The following is a 22,923-nucleotide window of genomic DNA, read 5'->3' as shown; positions in this document are numbered from 1 at the left end:
ACTGGAGCTTAAACTCAGGGCCTCACTCAGCCTTAACTACAATTCTTTTTATAACTATTTGAAGCAGGTTCTCACCAATTTGCCCACAGGCAGGTTTTGAATTTTTGATCCTTCTGTCTCAACTTCCAGAGTAGTTGAGATTACAGCCTACATCCAACTTTTGTATGTTTTTCCCATAGTGATCTCTACTTTTAAAAAGTAAGTTACTAGACCAGCAAATGACTCAACAGGTAAAGCACTTGTCATGAAAGCCTGGTGACCTGAGTTTGATCCCCAGAACCCTCGTAAAGACAGAAGATATCCAACTCCCGAAAATGACCTCTGACCCCCACAAGTACACACTCCCCCACATAAATAATTAACAATGAATGAAAATATTTTTAAAAGAAAGATATTGCCAGGTAGGGTTTTGCACACATGCAATCCCATCATTGAGGAAGCTGAAGCAAGAGAAAGGTTAGACTGAGGCTAGCCTGGGCTACCTATTGAGTTTCAAGCCAATGTGAACGACATAGTGAAACATGGTATCAAAACAAAGAAATAAAAAAGAAAATTACCATTTCTTTATAGGCTCCATCAAAGGGTTAAAGCATTATCATTAAACATTTTATCAGCCTTTTCTCCAGTGTCTCTAATTTTAAAGCTTCCCCTTTAATACACAGACTTATTTTGATGAAAGCATACACCAGTTATTTAAATGTCAGTGATCAGCCGGGAGGTGGTGGCGCACGCCTTTAATCCCAGCACTCCGGAGGCAGAGGCAGGCGGATCTCTGTGAGTTCGAGGCTGGGCTGGACCGATAGCCTCCAAAACAATACAGAGAAACCCTGTCTCGAAAAACCAAAAAAAAAAAAAAAAACATAAATGTCAGTGATTCCTCCTTGCCATAGAGGTGGGTCAGTTTCCTCTCTCCCCTCCAGGGCTGCATGAAGCAATCTTGACCTTGTATTAGCAGCAGTGTGCCCTTAACTGCATCATCATCTACTGCAGTCAGACCTTGGAAAGCCTATCACCTTTTGTGCCCAGTTTCATTTGCAATGAACTTGGCAGTGTTCCAGGACTGCTGGGGCTTTTAGAAATAGCAAGTGTAGCTGGACATGGTGGCTCAGGCCCACAATACCAGCACAGGGAAGGGAGGGGATTAGGAGTTCAAGGACGGTCTGGGCTACAAACTAAAACCATGTTCCAAAAACAGGCAGGCAGGCAGGCAGGCAGAGGCTTCCTTGTCTTTCCTTCTCTTCCCTTAGGTGATAACTGACTCTGTTTTGGGACTATATCAACAACAACCCCACCACCAGATGTGGTTTCTTGACCTTGGATCAGAACTGTTGAATCATTCTTCACTCCTTCAACAGCAACACCATTCCCAAGCATTTGTCAAAAGTAAAGCCTTGGGTCCACATTCAGCCTGTTCTTCAGCAGCCATGGATCATTCCCTTGTATGTTAGCTGCTATGGAGGCATACTTGGCTTCCTGCTGAGGAATCTAACACAGATACCATCTGCTCTCAAGACACATTTCTAGGGTGTCTACCACTTCAAACTGCCTCTGCCCTGCCCTATCTTGGGGCTCTGCCAGCAAAAAGACTATCGCCAGATATGATTTCTCAAGCCTGAATCAGAACTGTTAGCCAAAATAAATCTCTTCTTTAAAATAAAAAGGCAGTAACAACAACAAGAGTAATAATAATAAACAGTAAGTATAAAATATCTAGCAGTGTCTGGTGTATATATAATATATAACCTATAAGTGGTAAATGGTTTCTTTATTCTAGCACTGATAAGAATGTAAAAGCAGCATGATAAATATTTCATTTGGGGATTTAATTCAATGGTAGAGTCCTTCAGTTCAGTTCTCAACACCAAAAGCCATTTTTAAAACCAGGTGTGGTAGCACACAACTGTAATCCAGCACTCTGAAGGTGTAGGCAGGAAGATCAGAAAAGTTCAAGTTCATCTGTGGCTATACTGCAAATCTGAGGTCAGCCTAGACTATATGAAACTGCTGCTGTTTGTAGGGATACAGTGCAGGCGACTGAACCCAGGGCTTTCCACATAGTAGGTAAACTGAGCTACATGCTCAGTCCTTAGAAACAACTTCTATTGTATACTCATGTTATTTCTCCTTTATGTATTTTAAGGTAAACAAACTACTGTATTCTGTTCAAATCAACACATGTAACACCAAGATTTCTTAAGATTCTCCACTTCACTTCAACTCAATCTCTAAATGAACAGCATTCAAAGGGTGTGGTTTTGAAAACAATGGGTGAGGCAACTAGAAAAAAGCCACCCATCTGTAAATGGACAAATTAAGCTACTACACCCTAGCTTGTTTATGTTTCCAAATCGGTGGATTTTTGTCACTGGTACAGAAAAGAATCTGGCTTGGAGTTCTGTCAAAATTCCGTTCTGTTGGGGAAGGGGGAAAGAAAATGATCAAAATATGGTATATGAAAAAATTTGTTTTAAAAGTCATTTAAAATTTGTTTAAATTCTATTACCATACCAATGCTGATTTTAAAATGTCTTGGATTCATGTCTAGTGTTTAGGCCCTGGAGTCAGACCACTGGTGTTATGATCCCAGTTTACCTAGGTGTTACTTTTCTTCCTTTTTTTTTTATGTCGTTGTTTTATTTTTTGTTTTTTGAGACAGGGTTTCTTTGTATTGTTTTGGAGGCTGTCCTGGAACTCGCTCTGTAGACCAGGCTGGCCTCAAACTCACAGAGATCCGCCTGCCTCAGCCTCCTGAGTGCTTGGGATTAAAGGCGTGCGCCACCAATGCCCAGCTTTGGGTTTTTTTTTTTTGTTTTTTTTTGGTTTTTTTTTTTTTTTTTTTTGAGACAGGGTTTCTCTGTGTAGTCCTGGCTGTCCTGGAACTTGCTCTGTAGACCAGGCCGACCTAGAACTCACGGAGATCCACCTGCCTATGCCTCTGAGTGCTGGGATTAAAGGAGTGCGCTACCACACCTGGGCTTAGTTACCATGACCAAGGCAATTTATATAAGAATGCATTTAATTAAGCTTATGATTTTAGAGGGTTAGAATCCATTATGGTAAAGACATGGTAGCAAGAACAGCAGAGAGCTCACATCTACAGCAAGTAGAAGGCAGAGAGCACAATGGATGATGGATGCTTTTGAAACTCAAACCTGTCCCCAGTGACACACCACCTACTTCTTCCCAAACAGATACCAGCTAAGAATCAACTACTCAAACAGATGAGTCTACAGAAGCCATTCTCATTAAAACCACCACAACCTATAATCTTGGACCCATCTCTTCATCTCTGCATGTCTGCATTTTTATTCATGGGCAAAATGAGAACAGTGTCACTATGTGAACTGGATAAGATACTTCATAAATGCCAAAGACAGAGATATAAGGGTACTGAAGTGCTTGAATCTTTAGAAATCATGTGAAAGCCAAGCTTAGTGGTGCTCTCCTGTAATCCCAGCACTGAGTGGAGGCAAGACAGCAAACACCATGGGCCCACTAACTGTCACTAAAAGCAGTGACGTTCTAAACCAGCCAAAGTTCTAGATATAGTGAGACCCTGTCTCAGGAAAAAAAAAATGTAGCAATGAAGAAATCTTCTGTCACTGAAAGCATACCCACAAACACAGGTGCAGACACAGAAATACGTAAATAAAGTTATACATAATGAAGCTTGTCTCTTTCCACCTACTGTATCTGGAAAAATGCTTAATGCTTACTTTCTCCATCTGTTTAACAACTTCAAGGCATTCACCTTACAGATACACTCTAATTTAGTCTTTGCCATGATAGATATTTATTTCCAGGTTTTTACTGTTATTAATACCAGCTAAGCATGGTGGTGCATGCCTTTAATCCCAGTACTCAGTAGGCAGAAGCAGGACAATCTCTGATTTGGAGCCCAGTCAGGGCTACAGTGAGAGCCAGTCTAACAAAACAAAACACAGCACTCCCATTAATTTTTTATTCCTTGTCTCTATTTTTTTTTTCTTTTTTGATTTTTCAAGATAGGGTTTCTCTGTGTAGCTATGTCCTGGAGCTCTGTAGACCAGGCTAGCCTCAAACTTACAAAGATCCTGAGTTCTGGGTTCAAAGGCCTATGCCACCACCACCTGGATGGTTAGTTTTTTTAAAGATGACTCTTGTTTTGTTTTTTAGATAGTCTGACTATGCAGCAATGGCTAGCCTCGAACTTACTGTATAGACAAGGCTGGCTTCAAGAGATCTGCTTGTCTCTACCTCCCAAGTGCTAAGATGAAATACATGAGTCACCACATCTGACCTAAGATTACTTATGTGTGTGTGCATGTGACATGTGCCTAATGTGACAAAAACAAAGCCAGTGTAGCAACTTCTGGGACTGGATTTAACAGGATTCATCCATTGTGATGGTTAGTTTTATGCCAATCTGACACAGGACAGAGTGATCTGGGAAGATCACCTGAGAAAGTGTCCCCTCCAGACTAGCCCATGATACACTTTCTTGATGTGGATTACTTTGCATCAGTCCTTAACTCTAGGTTCCTGCCGTGACTTTTTTTTTTTTTTTTTTTTGGGTTTTTCGAGACAGGTTTTCTCTGTATTGTTTTGGAGGCTGTCCTGGAACTCACTCTGTAGACCAGGCTAGCCTAGAACTCACAGAGATTCACCTGGCTCTACTTCCCAAGAGCTGGGATTAAAGGCGTGTGCCACCATCGCCCGGCTCTGCCCTGACATCTTTTGATGGACTGTAAAGTGAAGGTATAAGCATCCCTTTCCTCTCCAAGTTGCTTATGTGTTTTACCAAGGCATTAAAAACTCAGACACAATGAAGGTGCTTGGAATCCAACCTGGGTCCTCTATAAAAGCAACAAGTGCTCTTCACTGCTGAATCATTATCTCTCCAGTTCCTAGAATTATCTCTCCAGTTCCTAGAATCCCATTTTAGTAGCATTTTTTCTTAGATTCATTTAATGTCAATGTTTTGCCTGCATGTATGTATGTATGTATATGTATTACATGTATGCCTGGTGCCTGTGGAGGTTCAAAGAGCGCTCTGGATCCTCTGAAACAGGAGTTCGATGTTTTTGAGCCACCATGTGGGTGATGGGACTTAATGCTAGGTCCCCTACAAGAACAGTAAGTGCTTTCTTTTTTTTTTTTTTTTTTTTTTTTTGGTTTTTCGAGACAAGGTTTCTCTGTGGCTTTGGAGGTAGTAAGTGCTTTCTTAACCACTGACACCTCTCCAGCCCCAGTATCATTTTTTTTTTTTTTTGGTTTTTTCGACACAGGGTTTCTCTGTGGCTTTGGAGGCTGTCCCGGAACTCGCTTGGTAGTCCAGGCTGGTCTCGAACTCACAGAGATCCGCCTGCCTCTGCCTCCCGAGTGCTGGGATTAAAGGCGTGCGCCACCAACGCCCGGCTCCCCAGTATCATTTTTAAAAACACAAAATGACTGATCTACAGACTCCAGTCCTATGTTCAAGATGTAGTTTTCCCCGACCTCCAAGGAGCACAGAGTCATATGAAGCCAGATCTGAATATGCCCAACACTTTTAAAGAACAAGTATCAGTGACAATGCTGATGTTGTGTTTTGTTTTGTTTTTTCCTTCAGACCAGAGAGGAGTTAAGTTATCAATACATCCTAGGTCACTCATACCAACTGTTTTAAACTGTACTTCTGAAAAATAAAGATCAAAGGCAAACTGAACTAAACCTGTTTCCTTTTACTCTTTCCACATTTCCTAGCTGTGGAAGGTCAGAGTTTTTACATTAACTGTAAAACAGTTCTGGGGGGCTGGAGAGATGGCTCAGTGGTTAAGAACAGAGACTGCTCTTCAGGAGGACCTGGGTTCAATTCCCAGCACCCATATGATGGCTAATAACTGTCTGTAGCTCCAAGATCTGACACCCTCACACAGACATATATACAGATATAACATAAGTGCACATAAAAATAAAACATAAACAGTTGTGTTGCAGTTTAAAATCATGCTAAATTTCCATTTTAAGAAACATGTTTCTGACCAAACTAAAAAGGCATTGGTTTCTGTGTGTGTTAAGTAACCATATCGTATGTAAGACTCGGTTATTATTGTGCTGTTGCTTTGTTTCATTTTTGTCTTTTTATTTGTCTCTTTTTTCTTTTTCTTTTTAATAATAATAGTTTTATGCATACTAGGCAAGCACTCTAGCAGCTAAGGTATAATTCCAGGCCCGTTGACTTGTCTTTTGGCCTTAGTGAGTTTTAGTTAAAACAATGATTAAACTGGTACAGCAAGGAACAACGCAAATGCTCAAATTGTAGTTTCTAAACACAGTTTAAGTGTTCTAAAATGCATGGGATTAAAAAAAAATTGATGTCAGGTTGGAAAAGTTGTCATGCACTGTATATCAGAAACAGGAACACAATCTAAACAACATACCTTACAAACACAGCCTGTATGTAATAGTGTGCATTTTTTCATTTCAATGATAAGGATCAAACTCAGGATTTCATACATGCTACATCAGTACTCTTATAGTGAGCTAACCATTCAGCCTTAACATAATATTTTTGCCGAGCGTTGGTGGCACACGCCTTTAATCCCAGCACTCAGGAGGCAGAGGCAAGTGGATCTCGGTGAGTTCGAGGCCAGTCTGGTCTACAGAGCCAATTCCAGGACAGCCTCCAAAACAATACAGAGAAACCCTGTCTCGAAAAAACCAAAACATAAAAAATTAAAAAAAATTTAAAAAACATAATATTTTTAAAAATCTTGTGCATGACACAAAGTTTGTGTATCACAGACTGAAAGTGTCTTCTTGCTTTGAGGATGTTTAGTAAACTATGTGTTTAGGCCTGCATTTATGACAACCCATCACATCAAGATCACAATAAAACTCTAAAATCCAGGGGTAGAGAGTTGGTTCAGTGGTTAAGAGAACTCTTTGCTTTTACAAAAGACTGAGGTTCAGTTCCCAGCTTCCACATGTTGGATCACAACCACCTATAACCCCAGTTCCAGGGGATCTGACACCATCTTCTGATATGTTCCAGCATTAGGCATGTATGTGCTACAACTAAAACATTTATGTACATAAAATAAATAAGCCTAAGAACTCCAAAGTCCATGTTGTTTTGGACTTTAGAGAACTTTGGATTTTAGATTTTTAATTAGGGATGCACAAATCCTATTTTTCATTACACACCACTTCACAGCCCCAATACTGAAATTTTTAACATTTAAAATCATATGACAAGCCGGGCGTTGGTGGCGCATGCCTTTAATCCCAGCACTCGGGAGGCAGAGGCAGGCGGATCTCTGTGAGTTCGAGACCAGCCTGGACTACCAAGCGAGTTCCGGGATAGCCTCCAAAGCCACAGAGAAACCCTGTCTCGAAAAACCAAAAAATAAATAAATAAAAAAAAATCATATGACAATTAGATGCTATTAGAAAACAATTTCAAGACAGGGATGTAACTCAGTTGGTAGAGTATTGCCAAACATTCCCAATGTCCTAGGTTTTGTCCCCACACACACACACACACACACACACACACACACACTGTAATCCCAGTGCTCCCAGGGGTACAGGCAAAAAACAGGATCATCGATTAAAGGTTGGGGCTGGAAAGGAATAGCTCAGCAATTAAGAGCATTTGTTAATTTCTAACAGAGCTCTAAGTACTTTGATTTCCTGGGGTTGGATACGCCTCAGTGGTTTGAATACAAATACTACTTTTCCAGAATATCCAAGTTCAAGTCCCAGTACTCAGAAGCCAGCTTTCAATCTTCTGTGACTCTAGTTTCAGGGGATCTGACACCCTTTCTGGCTTCCACTGGCACCAGGCATGCAAGTGGTCCACAGACACACGTGCAGACACACACTCATAAAATAAAAATTTTTAATTAAATGTCTTAAAAAGTTTAAGGCTGGCTTCTCTCATCAAAAATTCAGGGGCCCCCAACCTAAAGAAGGATATGCTCATGAAAGTACAAGAAGGTTACAAAACACCAAATAAAAAATGAAAAAAAATAAAAAAAATCCAGGGGCACCTTGAGCTACATTAGACTGTCACGAAAAAATAAAGTAATAAAAAGCAGCAGCAGAACAGAGACAGGAGGATCTCTGTGAGTTCAAGACCAGCCTAGTCTACACAGTGAGTTCCAGGACAGACCTGGTCTCCAAAAAAAGCAGTTCGTTTCTAGTCTTTGCGGATGTTTAGAAGTACACAATGTATATTAAAAGTAGAATAACACATTTTGTAGATATCCAGCTATTAATTGTTGAAACTGAATGAGTAAGTAATGACTTGTTTAATGCTACTCTCTGAAATGTGAATGTGTAAGAGTTCAACATGGGAGGGCGGAAACAAATAAGGACAATCAATACAAACTAAGCCTCCTAGAGTAAAAATACCTGGGTTACTATTGCTCTAATAAAACACAAAATCAATGTAGGGAAGAAAGGGTTTATTTCTTCTTACAGCTTGTAGTTCATTATCCAGGGAAGTCAGGGCAGGAACTCGAGGCAGGAACCTGGAGGCAGGAACTGACTGCTGCAGAGGTTGGGGGGGGGGTGCTGCTTATTACTGGGTGGCTCCAATGGCTTGCTCAGCCTGCTTTCCTATAGCACCCAGGCCACCGGCCCAGCGGCGGCACCGCCCACACAGTGAGCTCCCACATCAACCATCAATCAAGAAAAGGCACTACAGGCGTGCCCACTGGCCAATCTAGTGGAGACTTTTTTTCTCAATTTAGGTTCCTCCGTCTCAAATAACTCTAGCCTGTGTCAAGTTGACATTAAAACCTAGCCAGCACAGCATCTTCTGAAGCATTTCCATATTGAATTTCCAGGCTCAATGTGATAACATGAAAGGAACAGGGTTTTCTGTGGTAAATCAACAACACTAAACAACAGCATCAGATAACACCAAGTGTTAAGTGAAAATCTGAATAGTTTGCATAAAACAAATTTTAGAAGGGAAAACATTTGGAGGCTGGTTTAGGGTAGATCGATTTCATTTACTGAATCTCGTTAACCTACACACCCCATTAGTAAGCTAACAAATCACACCACCTGCATCACTGTAAACCACATCTAAACCCTGAACAGCCGTTTTTGAATGTCAAAACCATTCACTTCCTCAAACAACAACTTTACTAGCAGGGTGTGGCATCAAATCCTCACCTTAATCCTAGAACTAAGCGGGCAGAGGCCAAAATTTTCAGTTCCAGACCTTTCTGAGCTACAGAGTAAGAACCTTGGGGGGGGGAGGGACAATGCACAACACACACACAACTTTACCCATAAAGAAGTACATCAAAATTGTAGAATTAAAATGTGATTTATACATCTCTGGCTGCAGTTCATACGTTAAAGACTGCAATTTTTTAGAATCCCACCCTCGATCTGAAATGTCCTTCCCTTTCTGGAGCCTGTTGAATCTGTCAGCATTCTAGTTCCTATCTCGATTAAGATTTCAGTCCACTTTTGACAAACACAAACGCTTACTGTAATATCTGAGCGGTAATGCACACAGCTATTAGCTCTGTTGTTGGTCTTTGGGGATTAACAATTTTAGGCCGAAAATCATATGGTCAAATCAACAGCAGTTTCAGGTGAGTCGAAATATTTATTTCGAGATGGGTGTGCATAAAACAAACACAAATCACCTACCAAATACCTTGACCCAGGAACTGAATTCCAAAAAAAACGAAAGTGTTTTAGGGAGAGGTCTAAACTAAACAACAGGGAGGAAAGGCAAGCCTCATCTCCAGGAAGTTCCATGACCACCTCATTACTACCATCCGTGGGCACAGCTGGTTTTTTCTCTTTGGGCAGAAGGTGTCATTTTCTAAAAGAGCCGACAAACGGGACCCAGATGCCCCTAGACACAATCTCTGCAGTGACCAGCACCGCTGGCACAATGCTGACCCGGGAGGCCCACCAGTCAGCTCAGGAGCTGCCACTTCCACAGAAGCAAGCCCACGTCCGCCGGGGGCCATCCGGGGAAGCGACGCGGCAGTCTCCTCACCCCCGCGCTCGGCGGCAAGCGCAGAGACCCCGGGCGCCCGCGCCGCAGCGACATCGCCGCGCCCTCCTCAGCACGGGCGAGGCGCCCAGAGGCCCCGGGCCCTGCAGTGCCCTGCCCGCCCAGCACCGCCGCCCCGGTCCTACGCCCGCTGCGGGCCCGGAGACCTCGCCGCGCTCGCGGGCCTCACCTCCGCGGAGAATCGGGGGCAGCGCGCAGCTTCCCGGGTCCGAGTGCGGCCCGCGCCTCGCCTGCGGCTCGCGCTGGGCTCCGCCCCCTGGCCGCCGCGCACCCCCGCCGCCTGCCGCAGCCCTCGGCCTCTCCCGCCCTCAGCCCTCAGCCTTCGGCTCGCCCCCGCCGCCCAGCTGGGTGCGGCCTGCGGCGCTGCAGTCAAACAACCAACAGTTCCATTGGCCTGAACGCCCCGCCGCCGTCCAGCATTCCTCGCTGTTATTGGTCAATTTTGAGCAAGGGGTTGGGCCGGGGAAGGGCGGGTCCTGGGAGGTGGAGAGAGGGTTGGTCTCTCTCACCTCAGGTTGAAGGCCGAGTCACCGTGGGGTTAGTGGCTGCCCGGGCCGCCTCAGGCGACGGGCTGGCTGCCCGCTACACCTGCTCACCGCATCCGCTGGTTCTCGCACTGAGACTGTCAGACCGGGCCTTCCTGCGCTCCCACAGCTAATGGACCTAGCCTGGGTGCGCTGCAGGCCAGAGGGTCCCTAGACTGTTTGGGGAATGCGCTGTCAATCTGGGTGGAGCCAGGACGGCGACGTCTGTGGGCTCTGATAAACCTCCACTGACAGGAAGGGCCCGCCGGATGAGAGCGGATTAGCAAACGCCCAGGCCTCTTCAGAGTCAGGGAATGAGGCTAGGCGAGGCCTTGGCAGAACTAGTCCATCTGGCAGTGACCTGAAAACTAGTCTAAGGGACCAGACCAGCCCTGTCTCTCCTGTCGTCTCCTCAGATTCCTAAAAGATCCAAAGGAAACAAAGGGGCACAGCGTCTTGTTTCCCCCATACACTGAAGGTTGAAGCCTGAAGCCTGGCAAGTGGTAGAACAGTGTGGTATTCAGGCTTCTCCTCACAGCAGGAGCTCTGACTTTGCCGCCAGAAGGGTCGGGGACATTGTCGGTGATTCCAGTCAGTAGGCTCTGCTCTAGGAAAATTGCCCCTGTATGTTGACTGTTCTCAGATGACTTCTCCATCGCTTCAGTTCCCTCAGCACCCAGAAACAAGTCTCACCCATAAGAGATGTCAGTTAAGACTTGCTGAGGGAGAGAGGAGTGGATGGCTGAAATGTGCTGATACATGTAGATCCAAAAATAAAACATAAATCAGACATGTAAAGGTGAAGGTGCACAATGTCTGAGATGTCAAAACGCTGAGTGGGATTAGGAGCCAACTATTTCTGAACTTGAAAAACTAGGGGGAGATGAACATCGCGAAGAAACTGGGAAAGATTGAACAGCACACCAGGGAGCTATAGGGCAACCTCGTAGGTCTAATATACGTGCCACTGGAGCCCTGGGAGATGGAGGTGAGGGCAGAAATCCTTGAAGATTCAAACTCAGAAATTCAAAGAGCTGAAGTTGGAGTCTAGGGAGGTGGCTCAGTAGGTAAGGGTGCTTGTTGCTCAAACAGGACGACCTGAGTTTGAATCCCCAGCACTCATGTTAAAAACAGGACATGACCTCGCACCCCTGTAATTCCGATATTGAGAGAGAGACGGTGATCACTGGGGCTGGCTGGCTGCCAGACCAGCGCTAGGTTCAGTGAGAGACCCCCACCTCAAGGGAATAAGGGCAGAGAGTGATAGAGAAACACGTGATGTTGGGCCTTTCCACACTTGCACACATATTCTACACACAGATATCACATTCATACACACATACACAAAAAAGGAAAAACTTAAATAGCTTTTAAATGCTACTGAGCCCTGAAGTGGGTTCAACCAGATCCAGACACCATGCATCACTCACTCCTATAATCCAGTGTCTCCTACTCCATATATATGTGCTAGTAAGAATTCGGCTGTCACAATGGCAGAGGAAGGAAAGGAAGCTTGTCTTGGCATGTTGGTGTAAGCTGAAATGAGTCTAGGACTGCCATGTCCCCATTCAGGAGTTCCACTGAAAAACAATGAGGAGATAGCCCAGTAAGCAAGTTTCAGGTCATGAACTTGACCATTCCCATGGTATGAAGAGAATGTGACTTGAACCCAGAGTCATAGTAAATGTCTTAGCTAATTGGTCAGGAGCCTGAAAGTGGTTATCTACAAGTGAGAGGATGGACTGATCTGAGGCTTATGGATGGATTTATGGGAACTGTCACAAAGAATGAATGTCTTTTTTGTTTTTTTATTTTTGTTTGTTTGTTTGTTTTGAGGCAAGGTCTCACTATATAGCCCTGGTTGTCCTTGGGGACCCAATATATATATATGACACTGGCCACAAACTCACAGAGATCTGCCTGCCTTTGCCTCCCAAGTGCCAAACTGCATGAAGATCTGCGTATTGCACATTGACTAAACAGCACCCACACTGAGGCTCTGAGCAAGCAGCTCCGTAGCTCACCCAGCTGGCATGAACAGGCCGCCCACCGTCCTTCAGCTACGGCAATCACACAACGGCTTCAGTAAAAGCAGTCATAGAAGCAGGGTGAAGAAGCCCCAAGCCAGCACTGGGTACTCCTTTTTTTTTTTAAAGTTTTATTTATTTGCGTGATTTTTTTCTACATGTATATATGTGCACCACAGGTGTGGCTGGTGCCCGTAGAGATCAAAAGAAGGCATCAGATCCACTGGAACTGGAGTTACACGTAGTTGTGAGCCACCATGTGGGTTTGAGAACCAGCCTGGGTCCTCTGCAAGTACAAGTGCTTGTAACCTCTGAGCCATCTCACCAGCCCCAAGGCTTCCTTTTTTACTGTTTTCATTTATATGCATGTGTTTGTGTCCATTTGTGTGCCACATCTGTACTGGTGCCAGGGGAAGCACCGGAAGAGACTCTCAGATCATGCAGAGCTGGAGTCGAGGTAATTATGAGCCACCCAGCATGGGTGCTGGAAAAAGAGCTCAGGTCCTCTGGAGCAAGAGCTCCTAATTGCTGAGCCATCTCTCCAAACCCTTAGGCACTCCTTTTAACAGAGGCTGTTGATACTGCCAGATTTCAAACTTGTAATCATCAAAAGGTATATCTGAACCCCTTGGCAAACCAACAAACCCTTGGGGACAAGGTGATCACACTGGAGTCCTTCTGTCTCAGAAGGCAAAGCTGAGCTGACAAGAACTACCACATATTTGGGTATGGGTTTGCCTTTTCTTCCTTCAGTACTTTGGCAAGAATATGATTCAAAAACATATAAAATGGGGGCTAGAGAGATGCCTCAGAAGCTAGGAGAACATAATGCCCTTGCATAGAACCAGAATTTGAGTCCAAGCACCCCTACCAGACAGTTCGGGACTGCCTGTGAGTCCAGCAGCAGGAGATCCCACACTCTCCTCTGGACTCCATGGCATCTGCACTCACGTGTGCAGAAACTCACATGATGATAGGCATATACATACACCCATGCTTTAAAAATAATTCCTGCTGGATGTAGTGGCACATGCCTTTAATCTCAGAACTCAGGAGGCAGAGGCAGACTAGATCTCTCTTGAGTTTCAGGTCAGCCTGGTCTACATAGTAAGTTCCTGGCCAGCCAAAGCAACACAGTGAGACCTCATCTCAAAAACAAAACAAAACTTAAAAACCATAATAAATCTTTGAAAGAATTTACACAATGTCTGATTTTCTGAAATGGAATTGTGGCATACCTGTCTAGTATCACAGTTTTTTTTTTGTTTTTGTTTTTGTTTTTGTTTTTACGAGACAGGGTTTCTCTGTATTGTTTTGGAGGCTGTCGGTCCAACCCGGCCTCGAACTCACAGAGATCCGCCTGCCTCTGCCTCCCGAGTGCTGGGTATCACAGTTTTTATGCAAAGGAGTTGTGGCAATAAATTGGCACACATTGTTCATGCCACATACTGCACCATCCAGAATCATTCTATTGGTGTAATAAAATAACTGCATCAAGCCAGGGAGTGGCGGTGCATGCCTGTAATCCCAGCACTCAGGATGCAGAGGCAGGAGATTTTTTAGTTCGAGGCCAGCCTGGGCTACAGAGTTCCAAAACAGCAAGGGCTACAGAGAGAAACCTTGTCTCAAACCACCCCACCCCCAAAAAAGAAGAAAAAGAATAACTGTATCAAGACTCAGATGAGGCATTAACATGGAGACAACATATTTTTCTCCAGGAACTAGTACACTCTGGACCAAAAACCAATTTATGAGGCTCTCTCCCCAGTAAACATAATCCTAGTGGTCCACTTAGGAAGTTCTGTTCCATTAAGTTCTCTTAGGTAAAGGTTATCAACAATGTCATGTCTACTAGGAGATTCAGTAAAGTTGAAATTGGCTGCTACCAGTGTGTATGTATATACAATAATTAAATGTACATTTAAATAAAACTATGAGGGTCAGTTATTCCAGCCAATTTGGTTACTGTTTTCAGTGCTTACTAATTTACTTTTGTAATCTCTAGGAAGAAGAAAAGAATATTAACTCTAGAATTAGATAAGAGCCTTTCTAATTAGGAAAAGGTGGGAAATAGAATGATTTTTTTTTTAAAGTTACTCCGTCTAGAAGAATAGGAAAAGACCAACCAGGTGTGGGGGTGCACACCTGTCACCACAGTACTTGTGGGGCATTCGAGGAAGGATGACCCACGAGTTCAATGCCAGCTTTGTCTGCACAGTAAGTCAGAGGCCAGCTTAGGTTCTATAGCAGGACACTGTCTCTAAAACCAAAACATGGGGCTTAGATGGCTCAGCAATGAGAGCCTGACTACCCTGAGGATTCAGGGTTGATTCTCAGAATCTAGATAGTGCCTTACAATCATTTAAAATTCAGCCCCAGTAGATCCGCTGCCCTCTTCTGGTTCTGTGAGCACCAGGCACACACATAATACACAGACACACATGCAGGCAAAACATTCACACTCATAAAATAAGCTACATATATATTTTTTAATTGCCCTTCCTCCCCAGTGAAAGAAAGAAGTCACACACATTTGTAGGTGCCCATAGTCCCAGGTACAGCTACTTGAGAGGTGAAAGCATGAGACTTTTTTTTACTTGTTTTTTTTGGTTTGTTTGTTGTTTTGTTTTATGACAAGGTTTCTCTGTGTAACAGCCCTGACTGTCCTGGAACTTGCTTTGTAGACCGGCTCAAACTCACAAGAGATCCTATAACCTCGGCTTCCCAAGTGCTGGGATAAAAGATGTGTGCCTCCATGCCTGACTGAGAATCTCTTGATCCCAAGAGTTCAAGAGGAGCTTGGACAACATGAAAGGAGACCCTGTGAGGAAACAGGAGTAAAAAAGGAAAAACACAAGCCAGGCTGTGGTGGTGCACTCCTGTAATCCCAGCACTCAGGAGCCAAAGGCAGGCATCTCTTAGTTCAAGGCCAGCCTGGTCTACAGAGCAAGTTTCAGGACAGCCAGGGCTACACAGAGAAACCCTGGCTCAGAAAAAAAAGAGGAAAACCATAAACAGAACAGTTAAAAACATAAGAAATGGGGTAGAATGTTTAACTAGCAGTCACAAAGTCTTGGGTTCAATTCCCACGACCACAAAAATTTCATTCAAGATAAAATAAGTTCGAAAATAAGTAAATAGAGCCTGTGGGGGGGGGTGTTGGTGGTGGTAGTGCACATCTTTAATCCCAGCACTCAGGAGGCAGATCTCTGTAGGTGGAGACCAGCCTGGTCTACAGAGTTCCAGACAGCCAAGGCTACACAAAGAAACCTTGTCTCTAAAAAGAAAACAACAATAAAATGAACTGTGGGATCAAATGCAAATAAAATACATGGTATGTTGGACTGGAGAGATGGCTGAGCGGTTTAAGAGAGTTCTTGTTCTTGCAGAGAACAGGACTTGGGTTGCCAGCACCCACAAGGCAGCTCACAATCTATACCTCTAGTTCCAGGGGATCTGTCACCCTCTTGTACCCTCCATAGACATAGGCATGGCATGCACGGTACACTTAGCATATATACACCCATACATAAAAGCAATTTTTTAAAGACAAGATATAACTTACTAATAAAATAAAGCATTTTATAATAGACTAAAAGAAATATGAAGTACTAACAGATCAAACTTAACAAAATGCAAGTAAAACCATCATGATAAAATTATATCTTGTTTCCAAATCTAATAGAAGACCCTTATGAACAGAGAGGTTGGACCAGTTTTATGAATCAGGAGACATAATATTAGGAATTTTCACACTATGTCAATTTTCCCAAGCCAGTTCATAGCTGTAATGAATTACAATCAAAATAACGACGAGCTGTTATTAGAACTGGTAAGTTGGTTTTAAACTGTATATGAAGGCTAGCCCTGGGGCATGCACCAGTAAGCCCAGCAGTTGAGAGGAAAAGAGTGGCAACAGCATCCGGAGTTCAAAGTCATCCTTAGACACACAAGTTTAAGGCCAGTCTAGAATGTAGGAGACTCTGTCTCAAAATAGTCAAAAATGCTAAGTATGGTAATAAATTTATATGTAGAGATGTGTGCAGTGGCAAACATCTGTATCCCCAATTACTTAGGAAGCTGAGGTAGGAGGCTCCTTTAAGCCCATGATTTTGATAACAGCATGGTTATTGTTTTTTTAAAAGGCAGGAAGGAGTCGTGCAATGCAACAGGGCTCACATAGGAATTTTACAGGGAGAGGAGAGAGAAGGCAGAAAAGGGGACAGAGAAGAGGGCATGGGGGGGGCAGAGAGGAGAGCAGGGACTGATAGAGACTGGTCCCTGGGGACAGAAGTATCAGAAGTGAGAGAGAAGGAGGGAGAGAGAGAAAGAAAGAGAAAGAGAGGGAGAGAGATAGGAGAAGGAAAGAGAGAGAGGAAGAGAGGGAGGGGGGAGGTGCAGAGAAAGAGAGGGAAACAGATGGGAGGCGGGTAAGACCCACCGTTTGTAAGGGAAGAGCAAATGTGCACCAGAGTGCTCTTAGTGGCTGAGGAGTTACCCTGACAGGACCCCAAAGGCAGGCCAGGACAGATGCCTGAATACTAACACTGGGTAACATGTATAAAACCTCATCTTTCAAAAAACATTTTTAAAAACTAAACTGAGCATGGCGGTGCATACCTATTTAATTCCAGCACTGAGTTAGCAGAGGCAGGTAGATCTCTGTGAGTCTGATGCCAGCCTGGAAGCAAAGCCCAGAGGCTATCTCAAAATAAATACATAAACGATTAACTAATTTAAATAAATTCATCTTGGGGGAGGGACCCACAAGGCTCTCCCTCTCTGAGGATGCATGCGAAATTAATGGTGCCTGGGGGAGGGTGAGAGAATAAACTCACATCCTCAGGCTCGGTGGAAAGCATCCCACTGAGTCATCTCACTGGCCCTCAACTGCTTTAAAAATAAAAACTGGGGGCTGGAAAGACAGCTTAATTGGTAAAATATTTGTACACATGTATGTGGACCTAAGTTAAATTCCAAGAAGCCAGGCAAGGTGGCATTCACTAATAATACCAGAACTGGGGAGGTGGAGAAGATAGCTTGGGTGGGTTGGAAATGTTGCACGAATTCTAATAGGTCTTAATATAAAACCTTGGAGTCAGATATCAGGGGGTGAAAGCTGAAGATCAGAGACGCAGAGCAGCCAGCCACTAGAGTTCTCACCTCTACCCATGCTCAGACCAGAGGGGCCATCCTGTCCTCAGACTGCCTCCTAACAGTGCTTACACTGCACTGATCCTCAGACTGCTTCCTCAGACTGCCTGCTTCTGACTGCATCCATCTCTGAGTCCTCAGACTGCATCTCTCTTGTCTCCTCCTACCTTATATTCCTCTCTCCACTCAGCCGTATCACTCCTGTCTCCATCTCCCTAGTGCTGGGATTAAAAGCAAGTGATCCCTAGTGCTGGGATTAAAAGCAAGTGATCCCAAGTGCTGGGTTCACCTTTGTGTGAACTCTGTTTCTCTTTTAGACAGTTCAATCTCACGTAGCCCAGGGTGGCCTTGAACTCACAGAGATCCATCTGCCTCTGTTTCCCCAGTGCTGGAATTAAAGGTGTGGATCACCACTGCCTGGCCTCTATGGCTAACTAACGTGGCTAGCTTTGCACTCTGATCTTCAGGAATGCTTTATTTGTTAGATCATGAACAAAATATCACCGTATTTCCTCTTTTATGTCTAAAATAAGAAAGAAGGTTATACCTAATATAAGAAAAACTATATACAATACGTACAATAACTATATACAACATATACAGGCAATAAATACATCAACAATGTCTAGTCCATTTGCATTTGACAGATTCAGAAAAATACTCCATTATTTATCCTATCTTGGTGAGTCCAAAGTCTTTTGGGGGGGGCTTGCGTTTTCAAGGCAGGGTTTCTCTGTGGCTTTGAGGCTGTGCTGGAACTAGTTCTTGTAGACCAGACTGGTCACAGAGATTGGCCTGCCTCTGCCTCCAGAGTGCTGGAATTAAAGGTATGCACCACCACCTCCCGGCTGAGCCCAAAGTCTTGTACCTAATTCACTCTCTATCCTAATTTGTGTTACCAATCCCAAACTATCTTTTGATATCTCTCAACCTTATACACTTTACATCTCTTTAGTGAGAATCTTTTCTGCACCTGGTAAACAAGGAAAACTATAACTACCTATTCTTCAACTCCCCCAGAGACCTGAGAAGGAAATAATAGTAACTGAGTAAGCAGGAAGTGTGAGCAAGCGACTTCCAAAAAATGTGAGAAATGACAGAAACAGCTGACTGCCTGAGCAGTAACCCAAGGTTCCTCTGTAACGATGGGGGCATTTGTCTTTGGCCTAACGGCCTAGAATATTCAACAGTTTTCTATGAGGCAGGATGTTTGAAGGACTGTCCCACCTTGTCTTTGCAAGGTTTGGCAGTCACTCTTTTTTTGTGTCCTGCTTGTTCAATTTGGACAGCAGAATGTCAGCAGTGAGGCAAGGTCACTTTCTTGCCCAGTGGCTTACTTTTGCCACAAAGAAAGTAAACTCCATGTGGAGTTTCTTCAGTGCCCATCATCTTCTCTGAACCAGATTGGTGCTGCCAGGAGCAGATATGTCTCATTGTCATAAAAAAAAAACTATGTAATTAAAACGTCTTAAATGTCAAATTCTGTAGCTCTCTGAAATGTTTAAACATGACGTGTCTAGCTAAAATATATCTCTGTTTGACCTTGAAAACATACCTAATATGATTACAATTTTGATTGTAATAGCTGACTAACTACTAACCTGCATTTCTTTATTACCCTAGTTTGTAATAATGATTTTCAAGGACTAGAAATTTGCATTACATTGATAAATGAGTTGTATAAGTACAATACCTTGAACAAGATTAGAAATGTATGTACAGTATGTTTTAACAAAATTAATCTCAAATTTGTATCAATAGATAAAATTTGCATATACTTTACAAAAATCCAATCCAATGTAATATATTTAAAACTAGTAGTTGCTTTTTAAAAGTATAGATGGGTGGTGTTACATGCCTTTAATCCCAGCACTTGGGAAGCAAAGGCAGGCAGAGTTCAAGGCCAGCCTGATCTACAGAGCAAGTGCCAGGACAGGCTCCAAAGCTAGGCAGAGAAAGTCTGTCTCAAGAAACAACAACAAAAAAGTAGAATCAACAATTTACTTTTTTACCTTATCATATCTATATCCTCCCTTTTTCTTTTTAGAGTAGATTCAATAATCTACCCTTTATCCTATATCTGTATCTGTTTTCTTCTTTTCAAAACAAAAACTCCGAGTCTAATCTCCTTAGTTTTTTTCCTGACCATTACCAATAATAACTTGTAACCAATCCTCCTAAAAAATGGCAAGTATCCATAACCCATCAAATGACCAAAACCCACCAACCCCACCTCTTGGGAATGTGAGTGTCGTGTTCTTAAATTTACTTCCTGCTCTCTGGGGGTGATGGCATCTTTAGGGGATCCTGAAAAGAAAAATTTTGGTTAATGTCAAGTCCTGGGAGAGGTAGTTGTATCATTTGTTGTCCAGGCTCTGCATAATGGGAAAGTGTAGGGCTTAAGTCCTGACTAGAGTAGTCTGTGAAGCTGGGTCATCATCTCTACTGGTCACCTCAAAACTGTCCTGAGCAGTTTGTATTCCAAAGCTGATCTTTGGGTGGTGTTTTTCAGCTTAGTGGTGTTATCATAGTCCTGGTGGAATTGTCATTATGGGGCCCCATCCTCCTTTCAGAAACTTCAAAAGTCACTGTTAGGTGTGGTCATGGTTGACTGCAGAAAACTGATAGAGACTCAGACCCAAACTCATGTACAGGGAGCTAGATGAAACCTTTTTCTAGAATTAGTTAGTACTTTATATTATCATAACACCTTAACAAAAAGTTTAAATATATATATATATATTATAAATTTTGAGATTATAGAGTCAAAATAAAACCAGAGGATTATAAGATTAGTGGCAATAAAATAGTCCTATAATTTTGGTTTTTCTTCTGTCCCATACAAGCTGGCTCTTCTGACATGAGACAGAAATTTTGGGTTTTACTTTAACAAACATGCTTGGGTTTAGAGAAGGAGAGAGCCACACTCAACTCCAAAGCCAGCTTTAATTTTTAACTGGACTGGGACTACAAAAAGACCATTTGCATTATATGTCTGTAGAGAAAAGCAAAAACAAACATTTGGGGAAATTTATGAAATTTTTTCCTGTTGGAAATATGATATACCAATAGGCCAATTTACTCACTTTCTTGGGACATTTTTTTCTGGATGATTTGTCCTTTTTTCTTCAAATGTCTCATTTGTTCATTGGTCTTTGGATTTCTTAGTTGGATACATTTATTCTCCTGAAGAGAAAGAAACTAAAACCCTTCCTTAACCCTAATTTTGGGAGGTTCCCTTTTGGCAAGTTATATCTGACCAAATGAAAAGCACTTATTAGTTTTATAGGTTATTCTTGATTAAACAGTTATGCTGCTTAGTGAACTATCATCTTTTCTAATTAAGAGGTCTCTTTTATTCAGATTGAATTTTTATCAATTTTGATGGTATCCATAGCTTTTCTTCTCCTGTAGAAACAAAAGCAAAACCCCTTCCCCAATGTAATACATGTCCTGGCTTTCATTCTGAAGTCAACACATCTTTAAAAGTATATAGACTGATTTAATTCGGTAGTCTTTACTATTATCCATTGTCTCTCTGCAGCTGTTGTTCCTTTCTCATTAGCATTTAGAAAATTCAAAGTTAATAAAAAAATTATGCAATCTATTTCTTGGGGGTCTTTATTACCCCTTTCTGTTTATTTGGCATATCCTTTAGAGTTTGATCTGATATTTCTGTAGGATTGTGTGGTATAGGTGTAAAGTGCTTTGTATTATAATAAGAAAAAAAACCTGGCCGGGCGGTGGTGACCCATGCCTTTAATCCCAGCACTCGGGAGGCAGAGGCAGGCGGATCTCTGTGAGTTCAAGGCCAGGCTGGACCGACAGCCTCCAAAGCAATACAGAGAAACCCTGTTTCATAAAAACCAAAAAAAAAAAAAAAGAAAAGAAAAGAAAAACAGAAAGAAAAAACTGTTCCATTTTTTAGAGACATAGGCTGAGCATAGTCTGTCTTTACTTGTGTAGGTATACCCATGATGGCCATAGCTTCTAGCAAATGTGTGAATACTGAATCAGCCTTTTCCAAATGCAAAGCAGTTGCCCATTGGCAGCCTAAATAGGTATTGATTGTGTGGTATACATATTTTAATTTTCCAAACTCTCCAAAATGGAACACAGCCATCTGCCATGGGCTACTTCCTGCAGGTAGTGGAATTTGGTTGTATAAAGAACAAGTTGGACATTTTCTTGGCTCATTGCCAAGTGATGGAAAAGTCTTTTTTTTAAACCTTTGCTATTGACATGACATTTTTTTATGAAATTCTGAGACTCCTGGCACATTTCTAATCAGTAGTTGATCAATTTCTTCATTGCCTTGTGCTAGTGGGCCTGGCAGACACATATGGGATCAAATATGTTACATATATGAAGTGATTCTTATTCCTGATAATTTCTTGTAAGTGAATAAATAATAAAGTCAATTCTGTATCATCTGGAATAAATTCAGCAGTTTCAAATCTTATCATTATTAAAAGATCTATCATTTCTACTGGGTCTATTCTTACTAATTAATAAAGTCTCAATTTTCGTTTTAGAATTAACTCAGAGACATTTTTCATGTAAGTTTTAAATTTTTTACTCAGTTTATGTGGTAAAAAGATCCATTCAAAGATAATACCTTCCCTTCCCTCTGCATTAGAGTTCCTGTAGGGGACGCTTGGAGGGTAATATGACCAGAATGCAGTTAAGCTTTGGATCCACACCATCTACGTGTGTAATCTGTAATTTGTCTTTCACCAAAGCCAACTCTCTTTCAGTTTCACCTGATAATTTCCTGGCACTATTTGAGTCCTTGTCATCCTCTAAAGTTTTAAACAAATTACTCAGTTTATCACAGTGTACCCAATGGTTAGACATAAGTAGGAAATGTTTCCTAGCAATCTTTAAATGACATTTAGAGTCTGTAGTCAATCTCTCCTAATTTGAACCTTTTGGGGTCTAATTTTTTATGAACATATCTTAGAACCTAAATAATTAATACATCTCCTCTTTGTATTTTTTTCAGGAGCAATTTGTAATCTCCAACAAGGGAAAATTTTCTTTATCTCTTCAACATTCTTTCTAAAATTTCTATATTTGAATCATCTAATAAGATGTCATCCATGTAATGGTAAACTATATATTGAGGAAATGGCTTACATGTCATTTCCAATGACTTCCATACAAAATATTGGCACAGGGTGTGGTTATTTAACATTCCCTG

At 42.4% G+C, this 22,923-nt stretch overlaps 1 protein-coding gene across 15 annotated transcripts in view; it reads right to left on the bottom strand.

Moving 5' to 3' along the window:
- Positions 1–10,319, bottom strand: part of Add1 (adducin 1) — a 59,732-nt gene extending 49,413 nt beyond the window's left edge. For 10 of the 15 annotated variants that reach the window (XM_040746925.1, XM_040746926.1, XM_040746930.1 and 7 more), the window contains exon 1: positions 10,185–10,319. The gene's annotated coding sequence lies outside the window, so the exon portion shown is untranslated. The remainder of the gene's footprint in view (positions 1–10,184) is intronic. The other 5 variants (XM_040746928.1, XM_040746927.1, XM_040746929.1 and 2 more) reach the window with 1 other exon arrangement.
- Between the last annotated feature and the right edge of the window lie 12,604 nt (positions 10,320–22,923).

The sequence above is a fragment of the Mesocricetus auratus genome, unplaced genomic scaffold, assembly GCF_017639785.1.
Source record: "Mesocricetus auratus isolate SY011 unplaced genomic scaffold, BCM_Maur_2.0 Super-Scaffold_100006, whole genome shotgun sequence".
NCBI classification, from domain to species: domain Eukaryota; kingdom Metazoa; phylum Chordata; class Mammalia; order Rodentia; family Cricetidae; genus Mesocricetus; species Mesocricetus auratus.
Note: the sequence above shows the minus strand (reverse complement) of the source record. Positions and strands in the feature narration are given on the sequence as shown.